The sequence below is a fragment of the Felis catus genome, chromosome C2 (genome assembly GCF_018350175.1).
Source record: "Felis catus isolate Fca126 chromosome C2, F.catus_Fca126_mat1.0, whole genome shotgun sequence".
NCBI classification, from domain to species: Eukaryota; Metazoa; Chordata; class Mammalia; order Carnivora; family Felidae; genus Felis; species Felis catus.
Genome location: NC_058376.1, coordinates 80,380,895 through 80,398,373, shown reverse-complemented (window position 1 = coordinate 80,398,373; position 17,479 = coordinate 80,380,895). Strand labels below are relative to the sequence as shown.

Genomic DNA, 17,479 nt, shown 5'->3' with positions numbered 1-17,479 from the left:
TGCTCCTTCCCTTCCTTCAGTTCTCGGCTTAAATGGATTTCTGAATGCATGATGTAACGAGGGTCTCCCCACCCGCGCAGTAACTCAGCCTCCTAGCAGCCCATTCTGTCATAGTCCGTATCTCATTCTGTCCCATTCTATACGTCTGTATGAGGTGATTAGCATCTATCCCAACATGATGGACTGGTTCCATGAAGGTCTGTTTGGCTCACTGGTATATTCTCAGCATTAGTCAGGGGTTTGGCATATAACTCAAATTCTAGCGTTTATTGAATACACGAAAGCACACTTTTTAAGCATCAGAGAGACACGTGAGCATGGGATGGGACAAGGCAACATGTGGAAGTAAAGGCAGACACGAGAGGGCATCTCCGGCATTGCAGCCAGGGCTCGTGGCCACGCAGGTCCTACAAGCAGCTCAGGAGCAGTTCATGAGCCTGGAGCAGTCTGGGTCATCGGTGATGGTATCTCGGCAGCAAAAGTCAGCGCCCACTGGTTCCTGCTGTTCCTGAATGCTCTTCATTTCTCAGCAACACTTTTTGATTCTCTTGTTAAATGTCCATCAAGAGGAAGTCTTTTCATTTTTAAAAATCGTTCTTATGAAAAGTTAATAACAGTTCATTACAGAAAAATTAAATAGGACACTAAAAGTTTCTATTAGCCCATTTATCTAGGAAAATAACAGTAACGGCTTGATAATACATATGTGCATACAGAAGTGATCTTTCTGTAAACTGAGGGAGTTGTAGATTTTATTTTGTGGCCACAATTAAGTAATCCATAACTTTTGTGTAACTCCGTAAGCTGTCGCAATAACCCTTTATATTTTTAGGTCTGAACCTGTTTCGGTGTTTCACTATTACAAATAATACAAAGCTGGAATGACTGGCTGAAAATAAATAGGGATCTAAAAAGAGAGTAATTCATCTCCACAAAACTTAAAATATGGATCTACACATTTAAAATTGGTAATGTGTTACAAAACCATTTCATGGTACATTTATAGTACCACTATTCTAAAATATCTGTGGTACTAATTTTTAAAGTCTAATTGTCAAAATTAACGAACTTATTGTCAACCGAATTGTTTTCGAATTGTATACCTGTACTCCACTGGAGGATCTTAGACCTTCCATTGATAAGAAATGTCAAGTTTTGAACTTACAGCAAAGAGGTACACACGGCTATTTTTTTAAAGAATTTAGGTGTAAAAAAATGTCTAAGTCGCAGATGGTAAGAGTAAATTATGGCAGCACAGTCCTCCTGCAAACAGTGTTAGAGATACAAGAGCAGTACAGATCTGTTGTACACAAAGGGATTTGTTTTCTTTACAACCTAAGGCAGCAGGGATGGTGGCAGTGTGCAAAAATTATGCAGTTTTGAGTTCACACACAGTGCCTATGTGTCCTGTTCACCCAGTCTTTTCAGATGTGACCCCAGCTTTTCACTTGGCTTTTCTCACATGGTTGTATTGTTGCAAGATGCCTGTTCCATGTCTAGCATCTCCCCTAAGATACAGACAGGAAGAAGGGGCAGAAATTAGAGCAAAAGTGTGTGTGCTCTGAAGTTACCCCTTTTTAAGGAGCTTTACTAGAAACGTCTCTTAACACATTTAGTTACCCCTCATTGACAAGACTGTGTCACACTGTGTCATCCTTACTGGTAGTGGAGGACAGACAATGTAGTTTTTTTTTTTTTTTTTTTCTGTTCATAAGAAGAATGACTAGAGTGGTAGGTAACTAGCAGTCTCTATGCATAATTTTGGAAAAGATGGCTTAGGAAGACTTCTGGGAATTTCAGCTCCCCAAATAATCAAAAGAAAATGGGTGGGGGGATATAAAAAAGAGAAAAAAAGAGGTTCTCCGTGGAAAGACTGGTTGGTCTGGCTATTAAAAGACAGGCCAAAAGAGGCCCAAATTGATGGGCAACCTTTACTGTCATGGTAAGGAAATACCAAGAGAAATAATAAGATTGTTAACCATACTGTCTGCCCTTCAACCCTGTGTTCAAACTTCAGACAGTTCCAAGACAACTGCCCCTAGAGGGAAGCCAGTGACCCCAAATTAGGCCACCTCCTCCACTGGGAACATTTGGGAACAGAGGCTTTATGTGCAAGTAACAGACGCGCGGCTATGGAAGGTGGGGTCTAGTGTGGGGTGTGGTTGACACACAAATGTTTCAGGAACAGCAAGTCACAAGTACCCTTGCAGGAGTCTACAGTCTAACAGAGAGAACAGGCCTGAAAACACTGAATAGGTAATACGAATAGGGAAGATACAATACTATCTCTGCCCCATCCTCTCCTTTTCTCCCCACACAGAAAAGAACCTTTAGCTGCCTATCACAGTTCATCCTAGTTTGACTAAATGATGAGTTTAGCTACCTATAGAAAGCATCTAGCTGACCCCATTCTGCTCTTTGTATATGACTTCACCATTCCTTCTATAACAAAGTCTACGAGTGGTTATTTGGCTCCAACCACTACAGAAACAAGCTTGGAAAGTTGCAGGGGAAAAACTGGCCTGGGCTGCTGCCAAACCAATGAGTCTGCCATCTCCTCCCTTGAGCACACTGGTTGTCCTGGCCATGTTCTTAAAGTCATCCTCACTGAAGAGTCTTCTTAAAGAAAACTTTATTTTAGTAAGACAAGGAAGCTCAGTATGACAAAGATGTGTATGGTACTATTCCAGATATTAGTTCCCAGTGAGGGAGGTGAGTAGAGTGCTCTCTTCGGGGGACTCTTTGGCTTGGAGCTCTGACCAGTCATTGCCCCAAAGTTCAATGCCTATGACATATTGCTGTAGCTGGAGCTAACTCTGCATGGAAACTTTCTGAAAGAAACACAAAGAGGATTCTGCTACCTGCACTGAAGACAGTGAAGATTCATTATGGAAGGGCTAGCTATAATACCAATTTAAATAAGGTTACAGCCAGCAAGCAAATAGTCCTCATTCGTGTGTGTGTGTGTGTGTGTGTGTGTGTGTGTGTGTACATTAAAAAAAAAACCACTGATTATATGAGTTTTACCTTGAATGATCACAGTCATTGCCCTAGACATCTCAGGTGATTCAGAGCACCTGTAGTAATTGAATTTCCTCAAGAAGATACTAAATCGCTTGTTTGGCTATATACCAAGTTATCTAATTAGCCTAGAGGCTGCAGATACAGAATAATAATACAGAATAATACAACTGCTGGAGATACATACTTTATTCTATAACAATTGAGGGATGGTAAATCATGGTACTGAATAAAAAACCAGGCAAAGTCCAGAAGCTGGATAGCCTACACAAAGGCTACGTTTAAAAGGGATGATAAATGGAAGGCTCTCCTGCAGTTAAGAGAGAAAATATATGTGGGGATAGGGCATATTAGACTTACCAAATCTCTATCAGCTGGAACAGGGCTGATTGTACCTAGTCATTTAACTGGACCCATGAGAGGGAAGATCCACTCCCCAACCCCTGACATTCCCGGCTCCTGCCATCCTAAGGCATAGTCCCAACCCTATATAAATATGCTTTCTCTGAGTCTGAGATAAAGGGACTAGGCACCAGCATTTGTAACATCAAGGATGCTCATAAAAGTCCTATATTATAACATCCATATTAAGTAACAAAAATTGGGACTCTGGGTTTTGTCAATAACTGTAGGTCTACTCCCAATTCTCCCACTTACTGGATATGAGGACCCCACGCATACCCACGACTGCCTGAGGAATATAGAGGGAGATGCTATTTGGAACTAAGTAGACCAGCACTGGGAGCCACTAAATGGTTCCCCCAAATCCCTGCTGGGCTCAGGAACAGAACTTACTATATAATTTCCAAAGTTCAGATTGATAGGGCTACTTCAGAGATCAGTGATAGAGCTATAGATGACCAGCTATGCAACAGTAATGCTGAAGAAATGGTAACCATAAGATATATGGTGGTCTATATCCACATGTCCTTAAGATTATATTTTAGCTGGGGAGGGAGAAGGGGCATGTATTATTAAACAGGGAAAATGCCTACATCCCAGACCACTGCCCAAACACTTGGGATTCAATAAAATACGTCCATAAGTAAATGGTTAAACTGAGCAGACTTCCATGTGGTCCTAGTTCTCCATACCATTTAGTAAAGTAGGAATTTATAATAAGGAAGTTTATTATTTGTGAAAGCAATATTTCTATTTTAAGGGACGAGTTATGTGAAAATAATGAATGATGGTATCATGTTGGTCTGGAGATCAATGTGCTGGTCCACACAAAAGTCATGAGCTAAGGGGTGGATTGTGGCGGGTCATGACTTTTTTTAAGTATTGTAACTTAAGAAATCCCCTGGTTGGAAAGCCCTGTGTTATATACAAAGCACCCTTTCCCCAACCATTATTTGTACCTCTGAACTATAAAGTTCCTGCATCCTATGGTATAGTTTGAAAGTCTGTACTCAAAATATGAACTTTAGGTTCAGCAACAAGGTAGCTAGAACATCATCTTCTATGAACTGATAAAGAAAAACACAGACTCAGGAGACTCAGTGTCCCTCTGACCTGGTGGGACGCCCATCCTGCACTCGTGCCATAAGCCTATAGATTTTGGGCACATCTTAGGGAAGGAAAAGAAAGGCACTGGGGAGCAGCATGTGCTCTACTGCCTTAAGGCATAATCTGCTCTAACTAGTTGGGTTATAGCCTTTATCTGAGATGAGCTAATGCTTGCTACCATGAAGATTAAAATCTGGCATTTATCCTGACCCACAACTTACAGGGGTCATGGGCTCCACTGCAAGCAAGCCTTACCACCTTCAGGGGATCCTGACGCTCATCAAATGACCGTCAAGTATCTTTAAAGGACTCTAAAAATAGCTCTCAGAGTTTGTTGATTCCTACCTCAAGCCTAGCCTACACAGATTGCTACACATCCTAATTGTCAACCCCAGTGAGAGTGTTCAAAATAAAGTATCTCACCAAATTCCCAACAATCTCTTGACATCTGGAAAGCCTGCCAGTTTCCTTCCCAAATTAGTGTATTTCCATCTCCAATCCCCTTCAAAATATATCTAACGATAACTATAAAAGATTCAGCTCTACCCAGAAAGAATGTATTCTGATTCATCAGCAATGGGTTGAGATGGGGTACTTTCTCCATGAGAATCTTGCCTATCTTAAGGGATCAACATGACATTGGAGTCAATCAGGGGGGAAAAAGATGATATAACCTACTTTTTGTGGGGGAGAGAGAGGTGGTTAAAATTCATCAAGTGCTTAGAACTTGCCGATAAAAATTTGGGGCATTCCACATGCTATCCCAGACAGAAACTGTCCTAGGGATAAATGTGTAAGCCATCTATGTTTCCTAAATTTGGTGTGTCCAGACTGGTTAAAGCTAAGGGTAAAATTAAACCTCATAGAAAGTGCCATAAACTGCAAAATGGAGCCTGCACTAGGCACATCTCTGCATTTTGGAAGGTTCTGCATTTGTGGGAAGCATTCCTCGGAACCCACCAGAAATATCAGAGCCTTTAGGAGTGGTTAAAAGTTGTAAATATGCAAGTTTTCATATTGAAAGTTTTGTACCCAAACCATCTTGTGTGACCCATGTCTGGGTGAAGTTGTCAGCTAAAGATAAAAGTTTTTTTTTTAAGGATATAAGTACCCATAGATTCTTAATGTTTTGAAAAACCACAGTATTTTGAAAAAATACTGTGTATTAATAATGTATTTTCCAGATTTCCCTTCTGGTAAAGGTTTGGTCCAGGTTGTTCACATCAGTCCTACAGCTGCATACAACTAAAAAGGCTGGATAAAATATATTTAAATAATCTTTTCAAAGGCATCAAAGAGATTATAAAATAGCAAGGAATCATCAGGCCGAAAGTAAAGAGAAGGGCTGAAGCCACTTTTGTCCTGATAGCACTAGCTAATCCCAGAAAACTAGAACCTCCCGTTTTATGGCCTTTCAGGGTAAAGAAGAGGACTAACTCTAGATCCATACAAGTTGGGGGACCTGACAGGAGGCCTTCCCCTACAACAACCTGGGTTCCAGGATCTCAGAATGAAGGGAGCAAGAATTGGAATAATCTAAAGAGAATTAAAACATGGTAAAAATCCCTTGCATTGTCCAGGATATATCAAACTCTGAACAGGCGATCCCAGACTGATGGCGCCCCCAGGTGCCTGGCAGAAGCAAATGCAAATACTCTTTGGGGTAAAGTACCTTCTTTATAGGCCTCACAGTTAGTTATTCCTGCAAAATAACATGTCAAGTGCAATGACTAGCACAGAGTCAAAGATACCCAGCACATAAGAAAATTAGAATCAGGGAATAAAACCACCATAAAGAGATCATCAAAAACTGTCGGTGTAGGCCCCAGCATCTCTGTTTTAATGGGCCATCCAAGTCATTCTGATACATGCTAAAGCTTGAGAATTACTGCTTTATACTTTAATTCACATAAATATGCATCCTACACACAAAAATGTGTACATGTGTTAGGTCTAGGGGAGGGCCCAAGAATTTGCATTTCTAACAAGTTCCCAGATGATGCTCATGCCAGACCATGCTTTGAGGAACATGGGTATAAAAAAAGGAATTACTCTGCAGGTCACAATAGTGGTTACCTGTGGGGATAAGGGCCGTAACTTGGAACCAACATGTGGAAGGCTGGCAGTCTTTTCTTTCTTGACCTCAGTGGTGGTTACACAGTGCCATCATTAAATTATATGCTTATATTTTAATGCATAATGAGATCAGTGGTTGTCCCTTTTCCATTCGGTCATATAAGTCAAATACTACTGCACTGGTCCTGCCCACCATCATCCACCACCCTCATTTATAACCAACTACCAAAGTAGAAAGTGTAAAAGGTTGCGAAGTTCCAAGACATAATTTCCTTTGCGTTAGTTCCTAATGTAATTAGCTCACAAAATAGCTTTAAAACTCAAGACAAGAAAAGTTTAGTCTAAGTTTCTAAAAACCTTGTTAAAAATTTGCTTAAAACCCAGAGATAGGATACTGTTTATAGTCTTAACTCTTTGTCCCCAGCGTAAAAATACCTGCAAAAATAAGCAACAGCTATCTTAAAATTTCACCAAGAAAACATTCCCAATGTAAAAAGGTACTTTAATTTTTTCTCCCAAGTTAAAAGAAAGGAGGGGAAATCCTAACTTTTACCAGTCTGAACTTTCTACTCCAAAGAGACAAAGCTACTTGCTTCTCTCCCAACTGCAAAATGAAAATAAAATACCTAGTACTGGCTGCAGTAACAGTAAAATCCTACACTCTTCATTAATCCTTACCTATGGGGAAAAGCAATATTCATCAACTGGCCATAAATCTGTGAACACTTTAAGAGAAAATTTAGAAAGTCTCTTTGTGGGAAGGGGAACAACAAAAAAAGGCTGAAAAGCACCATATTAAATTGATCAGTGCAGATTGTACTTTTAAGTTCCCACTCATAAACCCTCAAACAGCGTTAGTGAAATCTGGGATGGGGACACAAGTTTCTTATATTTATACAAAACACTTTTTCTGGAGGCCACATTCTTCCGTAAACATCAACAAAGAGTTAATATTTGCCATGTCTGCTTCTAAACCAACATATCCTATGACACAAACGCTGGCTATTACTCTGTGAGGGAACCATTGTAACAGTTACCACTGGTTCTGACTCTGGCAGCTAGTCAGTAGCCGCCTATGCCTTGTGATGTCCCAGACAGATATCTGAACAACCAAATGGTTTCCACAGCCAGGTCTGGGCGTAATAATTTATCTTTGGCAAAAACATATGCGGTTGGGTTTTGTTATGCCCATAAGCACCATGAGTGTGGTCACAAACACCTTCAACACCCAGACATACCTTCCCATATATGTGGTAGGAACTGACTGCAGTGCTTTGCTTAGCTCCCACTATAGCTTTGACCATTGCAGACCTGAATTCTTATGCCCCTCACAGCTTCTTGTTTCTTTACAACATCACAATATGACTGTGTAAGATGCCTAATCATTATTGTATCAACTATAGGCAATGTAGCAAGACAGTGTTGGTTGCTTAGCAAGGATCATTCCTGGATCCTGAAGGTTAGATCCAGACGACCTGGCTTGTGAAAGGCAGTTTTTGTCTAGAATTTCAGACTAATGTAATTGGGGATATAAGAGCCTTATAAAGCTCCTCCATCCTGGGCAGGCAGAACCTGAGTATCACCAGCCTAAACACCTGTCTTAGGAGGAGTTGGAGAGACCTGAGAAGCCACATTCATCAAACACTCCAATCCAATGCCCTCTGTGTCCATTAGGTACAAGGTTATTCTTCACCAAGCTTCATGCCAAGTCTTTTGCGAGATCATTTCAATTTAGAAAGTAATACTTGAAAAAAAAAAAAAAGACATAGCCATAGTTTCAGAGTAGAGCTGATCCTAGCAGAGGAATGCTCCCTTTCCTACTCATTGTTGACAATGCCTTAAATACTGAACTGGCCCTTCAAAAGTACATCCTCATTCAATTCTTTTGAGTAGAAAACTCCAGATTATCATAATGTAGCTGAGCTGGTTATATTAAATTCTTTCACTTATCTTGAGTATAAGTATTATGGTAATGCAAATATAGCATCCGTTTATTATGGGCTACAAGCTATACTAGATTACCAACACTCTGGACATTTTAGACCATGGTCAAAATTAATGTTAAGAAAACATCTACAGAGCTTCTGCATTATTATACCTTTCAGCACAATCTGAGTACTCTCTCTCCTTGCTCACAGTTTGTTGTAGCCTTTGTGAGAATATCAGATTCATATGCAGATGAGCACCACTTCTGAGCTGTATGAAGTCATGCAGCTCATCCAGTAGGTGCAGAGAGGACTTCAGTGATTACTCTCAGGTTAGGTTAAAGATTTCACCCCATCTACAGTTATATACAATACTCTCTTATAACCACTTGACTTGAAAAACCAATCACAAGCCCACAAAGCGTCCCACTCTTTCAAGAAAGCCAGAATCCCTGCCAACAACACACTCAACCCAAGTTGTGGGTACACCTATTGATTGTCCCGCTCCCCTATGAGTCCTCTGGATTACAAGGATTGGTCTGGAGGATTGTGGAATCTTCCAGTCATTTGTAAATCTCACTGTGCTTCATGTGAGTTAATAATGTTCATGTTGTCACCTTTAAACCAAAGTTCTTTTACATACCATTCATTGGTTTTATTCTCAATTGGTTAATAATAAATGGAACTGATAAAACTTTTCAACTTCTATTTCTTCTATGTGGCAAGTAGTATCTAAGTAATTTTCCATTTTGAAACTGAAAGTATTCAAGTATTTCATGTAGAGAAGTGGAGGTCTTCCTGCAAGTTGGTTTTGCAGCATTTCTGCCATTACCGGGTTATCTGTATTACATGAAGTTTACATTAAATATCTGACCATACTCATCAGTGTAATTCACACTTTGTTTACTTGCAGTGAGTACAAAACATAACTTGATCATTTTTTGAATCTTCTTCCTTAGCATGTCTTTGTCTAGCTTTCTGTACATCTCTATTTGGTATACAACCTAAAATCAGTGTTATTTGAAAGTCTTTTTCTTTTCCCCACAGATACACAGCTCCCACTACTATATACCCTCCTGAAAGTTGAAATCTTTACCTCTTCTTTGTCTTTGATCATTTTCAGTGGTTAAAAGAACTCTGGAAACAGACCACATGGGCTTAAGTCATCATTTGTTCATTGTGATCTTGAACACATTACCAAACCTCTTTGTTCCTCTTTTCCTAATATGTAATATGTGGATAATAATACCTAAAGTCATAGGATTGTTATGAAGTTTCTACATGTGATGACGCAATATGTTTATAGATGTAAACCTCTATGACAACACTTGACACATGATAAACACTGTACATCTCAGCTATTATCATATCTACAGCCATATAAACCCCACAGCTGTTGAGGTTACACATGCTCCTAGTCTTACGATTTCTGTGCTGTGTTTATTATGTCTTATGGTTTCTGTGCTGTTTTTATTATACTAATCAAACTATTGACATATTAAGATATCCTATATACAGCCTACAAGTTTATCTAGCGGCCATAAATATTTCTCTTGGATACTCAAAGGAGTAACTGAGCAAATGACAGAGCCTTCACCATCACACAAAATATAGAGCATGGCTTTGAGGTTCCCTACCATACTCATTAGTGCTGGCTGTAGGGGTCACACACACTCCTGGGTTCCCATGATATCTGAAATAAAAACCACAAGACGAGATGTACCACCAATGGCAACGTAAATCAGGTATGTTCCCAGACAGTTGATAGCAAGATTATACACACATGTATACATATACATACACATTTACCCAGAGGTGGTCAACATTCTTGATAAAAGCCTATTCAGCCTTCTTCCTGCTCCTCCACAAAAGGGCATAAAGATTTTTTTTTATAGTGTCACTAAAAAATCTATGGGAGATACTCACCTGCTGGAAGTAAAGTTCAAATCTGGTGCTAGCTGAATGTTGAGTAGAGTTATAAAGAAAAATAATATGTGTGAATCTACCTTTTCAGCTAGAGTTTATTTAGGTTATCAGATAAATTTGTTGTCAACAGACAAAATAATGACAGAGACTAAACTAATTTTGTTTATTCTCTATTTTAGGGAAGATTTCACAAAAACTCTTCTGCCTTAGTAAGAAACAGATGTTTACCCATATGGCTTTTTACTATCTCAAGAACCATTTTTGTTCAGATTCAACATGCATAAGCATTTCACTAATTCGTCTTCTACCTAGGATGTAGAAATCTAGAAAGAAGGGAGCGCTTGGGTGGCTTAGTCAGTTAAGCATCCAACTCTTGAATTTGGCTCAGGTCATGATCTTAGGGTCATGGGATTGATGGGATCCATGCTGAGTGTGGAGCCTGCTTAAGATTCTCTCGCTCTCTCTCTCTGCCCTTCCCACTGCTCTCATGCATAGGCACGCACATTCTTTCTAAAATAAATCCAGAAAGAACATCATTCTTACCTAAACACCTAGAAAAACTATAGAAAAGCTTTTCTTGAACCTGTTGGGAAGCTGAAGTTAGGGTGACCAACTGGACTTCTCCTGGTTTTAGTACTGTAAGTCCTATTCTTGGAAAACTCTCAGTACCACACAAATTGGGATGATGTGACACCCTAGCAAGTGTTGCAGACCAAGCAAGTAGCCTGAGAGCCAAGAAAAGACTGGCCTCACCAAAGAGAGATAGGATGTGAGCACTGAAGAAGAGATATCAACTACTATACAGGGTGGTAAGAATTCAGCTAAAATTGTTAACACATTGCTAAAGGCCAAGTGAGGACAAGCAATAATGTTTAGAAACCCCTCAGACAAAAAGGAGCTTGTTTGCATTTCCACTTACAGCCTCTTGTCACTGGATGCTGATGAGAAAAACTGGGGACAAGGCAGGAGACCATATACAGCCTCCCTTGGAGGTGAAGGGCTTGCTGGAGCAGAGTAAGCTCCCACTATGGGAAGGACAAAAGTCCTGCCATACCCTTCCTATGAATGATAGCTGCAAGCCACTGGGAAAGGGGAAGCAAACTGTTGTCTCCTGGGCTCAGGTAGAGGACCCTTGATATTGGGTAAGGGCAAGAGTAAGAGAAGACAAAGAGCTTCTATACCTGGATAAGGAGGGATAGGAAATGGTCTTGGGCTCAAGATCTCATGCCAATACAATTACAGGAATCAGGAGACTCTTAAGACTCATCAAAGATGTAGGGGTGCCTGGGTGGCTCAGTTGGTTGTGCGTCCGACTTGGGCTCAGGTCATGATCTCGCAGTTTGTGGGTTCAAACCCTGCGTCGGGCTCTGTGCTGACAACTCGGAGCCTGGAGCCTGCTTCAGATTCTGTGTCTCCCTCTCTCTCTGCCCCTCCCCTGCTTGTGCTCTGTCTCTCTCTGTCTCTCAAAAATGAATAAATGTACAAAAAAAAAAAAAGACTCATCAAAGATGCAAAGTAGAATTCTGTCTGCCATGGGGAGACTGAGGAGTTGAGGAAGCCCCACCTGCAAGGCCTAAACATATAAGACTTGCCTAAGAGAGGCTGGACCAGGATGATTGGTCCTCTGGCTCCCACTACCAAGCTATCAAGCAGCAGGTTACAAGAAGGCAGAAAGGCAAAAGCATGGAGGCAGGCCTTTTTTTTTTTTTTTTTTTTTTTTTTTTTTTTTTTTTTGCAGGTTAAAAGGAAGGCTAGAAGCTGAGAGTGGAAAAGGAATGTTGAGAAACTCCCTTTAGCCTTCCGTCCCACATCTTAAGTATAAGGTAACACTAGAGGAAATTGAAACCAATGGTGCACTGAAGGTACAACAAGAAAACCCAAACCCAGGTCAACCACTGACTGATTCAACACCCCACATGACTGATTGAGCAGAAGAAGAAACATACTTACTTGAGTCATCACTATCTTAATTTCTACTGTTCTATACAAGATGCCTACCATTGGATAGAAAATTATGAGACACATGAGGAAAACAACCCATTGTCAAGAGAGAAGAGTCAACGGAATGAGGCTCAGAGATAACCTAAGTGTTGGAACTATGAGAGGGATTTGACATAACTTTAATATATTAATTATATATATTGAAGAGTCTAGTGGATAAAGTAGGTAACAGGAATGATCATACAGAAAATTTCAGTAGAGATAAAAACTATGTATGTCAAATGGAAATGCTAATAGAAAACACAGTAACAGAGATGAAAAATACCTTCAAGAGCCCATCAGTACACTTGATACAACATGAACTTGGAAAGCATGAACTTGAAGCTGTGTAATAGAAATTACCCAAACTAAAATACAAAGAGAAAAAAGTGTGAAGAAAACACAAAAGAGTGTTCAAGTGTTGTAGGGTAATACCAAACAGTCTAATAAAAGTGTATTTGGAATTCCAGGAGAGAGAGATAGCAGAAGAAACATTTGAAGAAAGAATGGCTGAATCTTCCAAAATTAATAAAATATACCAAACCACAGATACAAAAAGCTCACTGAGTCCCAAGTAGGATAAATACCAAAAAATACACACCCCGATACATTTTTTTCAAACTGCTGAAAAGTCAAGAGAAAATCTTGAAGGTAGCCAGAGAAAAAGACACATTACAGAGAAACAACGAATTACAGCTGGCTTAGAAACTATGCAACTCAGAATATAGTGGAGTTGATACCTGTAAAACATTAATGAAAAATACTGTTAGTCCAGAATACTGTGCCCAGGGAAAATATCTTTCAGATACGATGGAAAAATAGACTTTAAAAGGCAGACAGAACAACAAAACAAACAAAAAAACAACAAGAAAATTTATTATCAATAGACCTGCACTAAAATAAAGGTCAAAACAACCTTCTCCAGGGGCACCTGGATGGCTCAGTCTGTTAAGCCTCCAACTCTTGATTTTGGCTCAGGTCATGATCTCATAGTTCATGGGTTTAAGCCTCTCATCACAGTGGAGAGCCTGCTTGGGATTCTCTCTCCTCTCTCTCTGTCCCTTCTCCACACCCCTCCCCTGCTTCTAAGCTCTCTCAAAATAAACTTAAAAAAAAAAAAAAAGAAAACAAAAAAAACCCCTCCAACAGAAAGAATATGATACCAAACAGAACTTGCATCTACACAGATGAAGATCTCCAGAAATAGTTAAAATTAAAGTAAAATATAAAAAATACATTTTATCATATTTTTAATTGTTCCAAAAGATAATTGGCAGCCTAAAGCAGTGGTTCTCAACCTCAGGCAATTTTGCCTCTCAGGAGACATTTGGCAATGCTGAGACATTTTTTTTATATAAAATTTTTTTAATGTTTATTTATTTTTGAGACAGAGAGAGACAGAGCATGAACAGGGGAGGGTCAGAGAAAGAGGGAGACACAGAATCTGAAACAGGCTCCAGGTTCTGAGCTGTCAGCACAGAGCCCAACGCGGGGCTCGAACTCACGGACCGCGAGATCATGACCTGAGCCGAAGTCAGAGGCTTAACCGACTGAGCCACCCAGGCGCCCAAGACATTTTTGATTGTTACAATGGGGGTGGGGGTAGGGACGGGGATGTAGTGCTACTACTGGCATCTAGGGGGTATAGAGGCCAGGAATGTTGCTAGACATCCTACATCCTTAAAAGATGTCCTCAAAATGTCAACAGTACCAGACTGAGAGATTGTTGTAGCCTGACTGATAAAAAGACATAAAGTACCAGTGCGTGAAATGAAAAAGGGGCCATCACTACAGGTCTTGAACATTAAAAGAATACTACAGTATCACAAACAACCATATGCCCCCAAACTTGGCTGAAATAGACCAATTCTTTATAAGACACAAATGACTAAGACTCACTTAAGTACATCGTCTGAATAGTCCTATGTCTATGAAAGATATTGAATTTGTAGTTAAAACACTTCCACCAGGGAAGCCTACAGGCCAAGATGCCCCTCTGCCAAAAGTGAAGATGAGGACAAGACCAAGCTAGCTCTTGGTGTACATCTATCGGACATATGTCTTGTTAGGTGTCAGGAGAAACACTTGCGCTTCAACCTACTGGAAACTGCAGAAAGTCCAGAATTCCAAGTTATTCCCTCCAAGAAACCAGTCCTCCCCTCTCCCACCAACTCTCACACTAGGACCACTTTTCAGAAGACTAGAGGCTCTAGGAGCACTGGGTCAGGACTAGTATCCAACACACACCGAGTTAGAACTAACCTCTTCACTTACCACATTGCTTTTAAGAGACATTCAAAACACTGGATTAAGATATTGGAGTCCACCCATTGTACTTTCCGAACTAAAGGAGGATGCCCAAGTGAGAGCCTGCATATGCAGATAATTTCTGCTCCTTTTTATATTTCAGATCAATGCATCAGGCAATTTCATCACTAAAGCTAATTACTTTTTAAGGTAGCATAGCTGTACCATGTCAGGTGCTGCTGTAATCCCATAATTTGTAGCAACATAATAATTTAGAGCAAAGATTGGTGAGGTGAGCTTCCCTTGCTTATTTCTTCCTTCCCTTCTTTGCATACCCTATCATTTATTTTGCAAAACTAGGCAAACAGCCAAATCAGTAGAAACAGCTGCCAGCATCTGAATTGGTTCCAAGAGCAGGAGCTGACACAAGTTTGAGACTCTCCCGTACAAGTGATGGTAATTCTGCAGTTCTAGACCACACAGGGGTACTTTCTGGAAGAGGAAAGGCAATGTGAGTTTTTTGGGGAGAGGCAGTTTTTCTGAACATTTTAAGTTCGTAAGTTTCATAAAGTTTGCAGTACTCTGAAATCTTTAGAACAGTGCTTTCCAAAAGAAATATGTGAACATGTAGTTCAAAATTTTCTAGTAGTATATTAAAGAGTAAAAATAGGTGAATTTTAATGTATTTTATTTAACCCAATATATCCAAAATATCATTTCAATATGCCGTCATAATAAAAATAGAAAATTTTATATTAAAAAGTGAGACATTGAAATCTGGTGTGCATTTTACACTTATAGCACATCTTATTTTATTTTTATTTATTTTTTTAAGTTTATTTTGAGAGGGAGAGTGTGAGCAGGGGAGGGGGAGAGGGAGGGAGGGAGGGAGGGAGAGAGAGAGAGAAAGAGGGAGAGAGAGAGAGAAAAAGAGAGAGAGAGAGAGAGAGAGAGAGAGAGAGAGAATCCCAAGCAAGCTCCATGCTGTCAGTGCAGAGCCCTATGTGGGGCACGAACCCACAAACTGTGAGATCATGACCTGAGCCAAAGTCAAGAGTCGGATGCTTAACAAACTGAGCCACCCTGGTGCCCCTATTTTCTTTTCTTTTTAAGATGCCTACTAACATCTATTTTTAAAGTTTTTATTTAAATTCCAGTTAGTTAATATACAGTGTAGTATTAGTTTCGGGTGTACAATCTCGTGATTCCACACTCCATACATCACCTAGTATTCATCATAAGTGCACTCCTTACTCTCCATCTATGTCACCCATCTGCCCACCCACATCCCCTCTGGTGACCATCACCTTGTTCTCTAAGTCTAGAGTTAAGAGTCTGTTTCTTGTTTTGCCTCTCTTTTTTCCCCCTTTGCTCATTTGTTTTTTTAAATTTCACATGTAAGTGAAATCATGATTTTGTCTTTCTCTGACTTTGGTTTAACATAACCCTGTCTAGCTCCATCCATGTTGCTGCAAATGGCAAAATTTCATTCTTTTTTATGGTTAATGTTCCATTATATATATATGCCATATCTTCTTTATCCATTCATCAGTCGATGGACACCTGGGCTGTTTCCATAATTTAGCTACTGTAGATAATGCTGCTGTAAACATCGGGATGCAGGTATCCCTTTGAATTAATATTTTTGTATTCTTTGGGTAAATACCTACTAGTGCAATTGCTGGATCTAAGGGAAATTCTATTTTTAACTTTGTAAGGAACCTCCATACCGTTTTCCAGAGTGGCTGCACCAGTTTGCTTCCCCAGCAGCAGTGAGAGAAGCTTCCCCCTCCCCACATCCTCGCCAACACCTGTTGTTTCTTGTGTGTTGTTGATTTTAGCCATTCTGACAGGTGTGAGGTGATACCTCATTGTAGTTTGATGTGCATTTCCCTGATGATGAATAAAGCTCATCTTGCTGTAGACGCCTCATTTTGAGTGCACGATAACCACTTGCAGGTTGTGGCTACAGTATTGGACAGCACAGCTGTCCAGCCTCTCAGCTTCCTTTTGGAAGCCTTTTAGTTCTTGCACATGGTGTCAAACAAGGCAGCCTCCTCTCTCTGCCCTCCCTGCCCCCTACACCTGCACCAGCACTTCTGGGGCATCTGTGAAAGTAGTCCCAGAACACCCATTAATAGAGCTGATTTCTCACCTGCCTCTATCCTTAGGCAAGGAGCCAAACATTGTTGCCTTCAAAAGTGTGGCACTTACACATTCTGCATATTCTCCGAAGGCCCTGAAATATAATGAGGGGTGGGGGTGAGCACTGGATCAGAAAGATCTCATGATTCCAACAACTGTGAGTTCAGGCAATAGAATCATCCCCCCCTCTGTCTCTTGATGCTCTTAGTAGCTACTGAGAGGTCTAGAGAAGACTCCCTTGTAACTATTTTTATATATTTGAATTTTATCAAAGAAGGCCTCCAGGAAAAGATGAGAGTTGGGACCAGTAACAGGTTCATAATTTGCTGGGTCCAGTGGAAAAGGGAAAAATGGAGCCCTCTGTTCAAAAATTAAGAATTTTTCATTGTTGAGGGCGGAGCATTAAAACAAGCAGGAGGCCCCCTTTCTGAGCGTGGAGCCCTGCGCCACTGCACAGGTTGGACCTCTGTGAAGCTGGGGCTAGGTGGGGCGTAGGTCTCTGGAAGAAGCAAGGAAGTGGTGAGATTACCTGGACGATCCTTGAGGAATGGAACCTTAAAGGACACTCCAAAATCAAGTCTACTAGAATTCACTGAGGAAGAGGTTTTGAAGCCAGTGAGAACCATTTGGGAGGAAAGCAGTGAGGGGAA

At 40.4% G+C, this 17,479-nt stretch overlaps 1 long non-coding RNA gene across 2 annotated transcripts; it reads right to left on the bottom strand.

The window, feature by feature from the left end:
• Positions 1–239: 239 nt before the first annotated feature.
• Positions 240–16,928, bottom strand: LOC102902203. Of its 2 annotated transcripts, none has more exons than XR_006585175.1 (3): positions 16,840–16,928; positions 10,169–10,224; positions 240–3,331 (listed from the first exon to the last, which is right to left on the bottom strand). It is a non-coding gene; the product is annotated as an uncharacterized LOC102902203 (long non-coding RNA). The 2 variants fall into 2 exon arrangements; XR_002745317.2 differs by having other exon boundaries at positions 240–1,508.
• Positions 16,929–17,479: the final 551 nt, after the last annotated feature.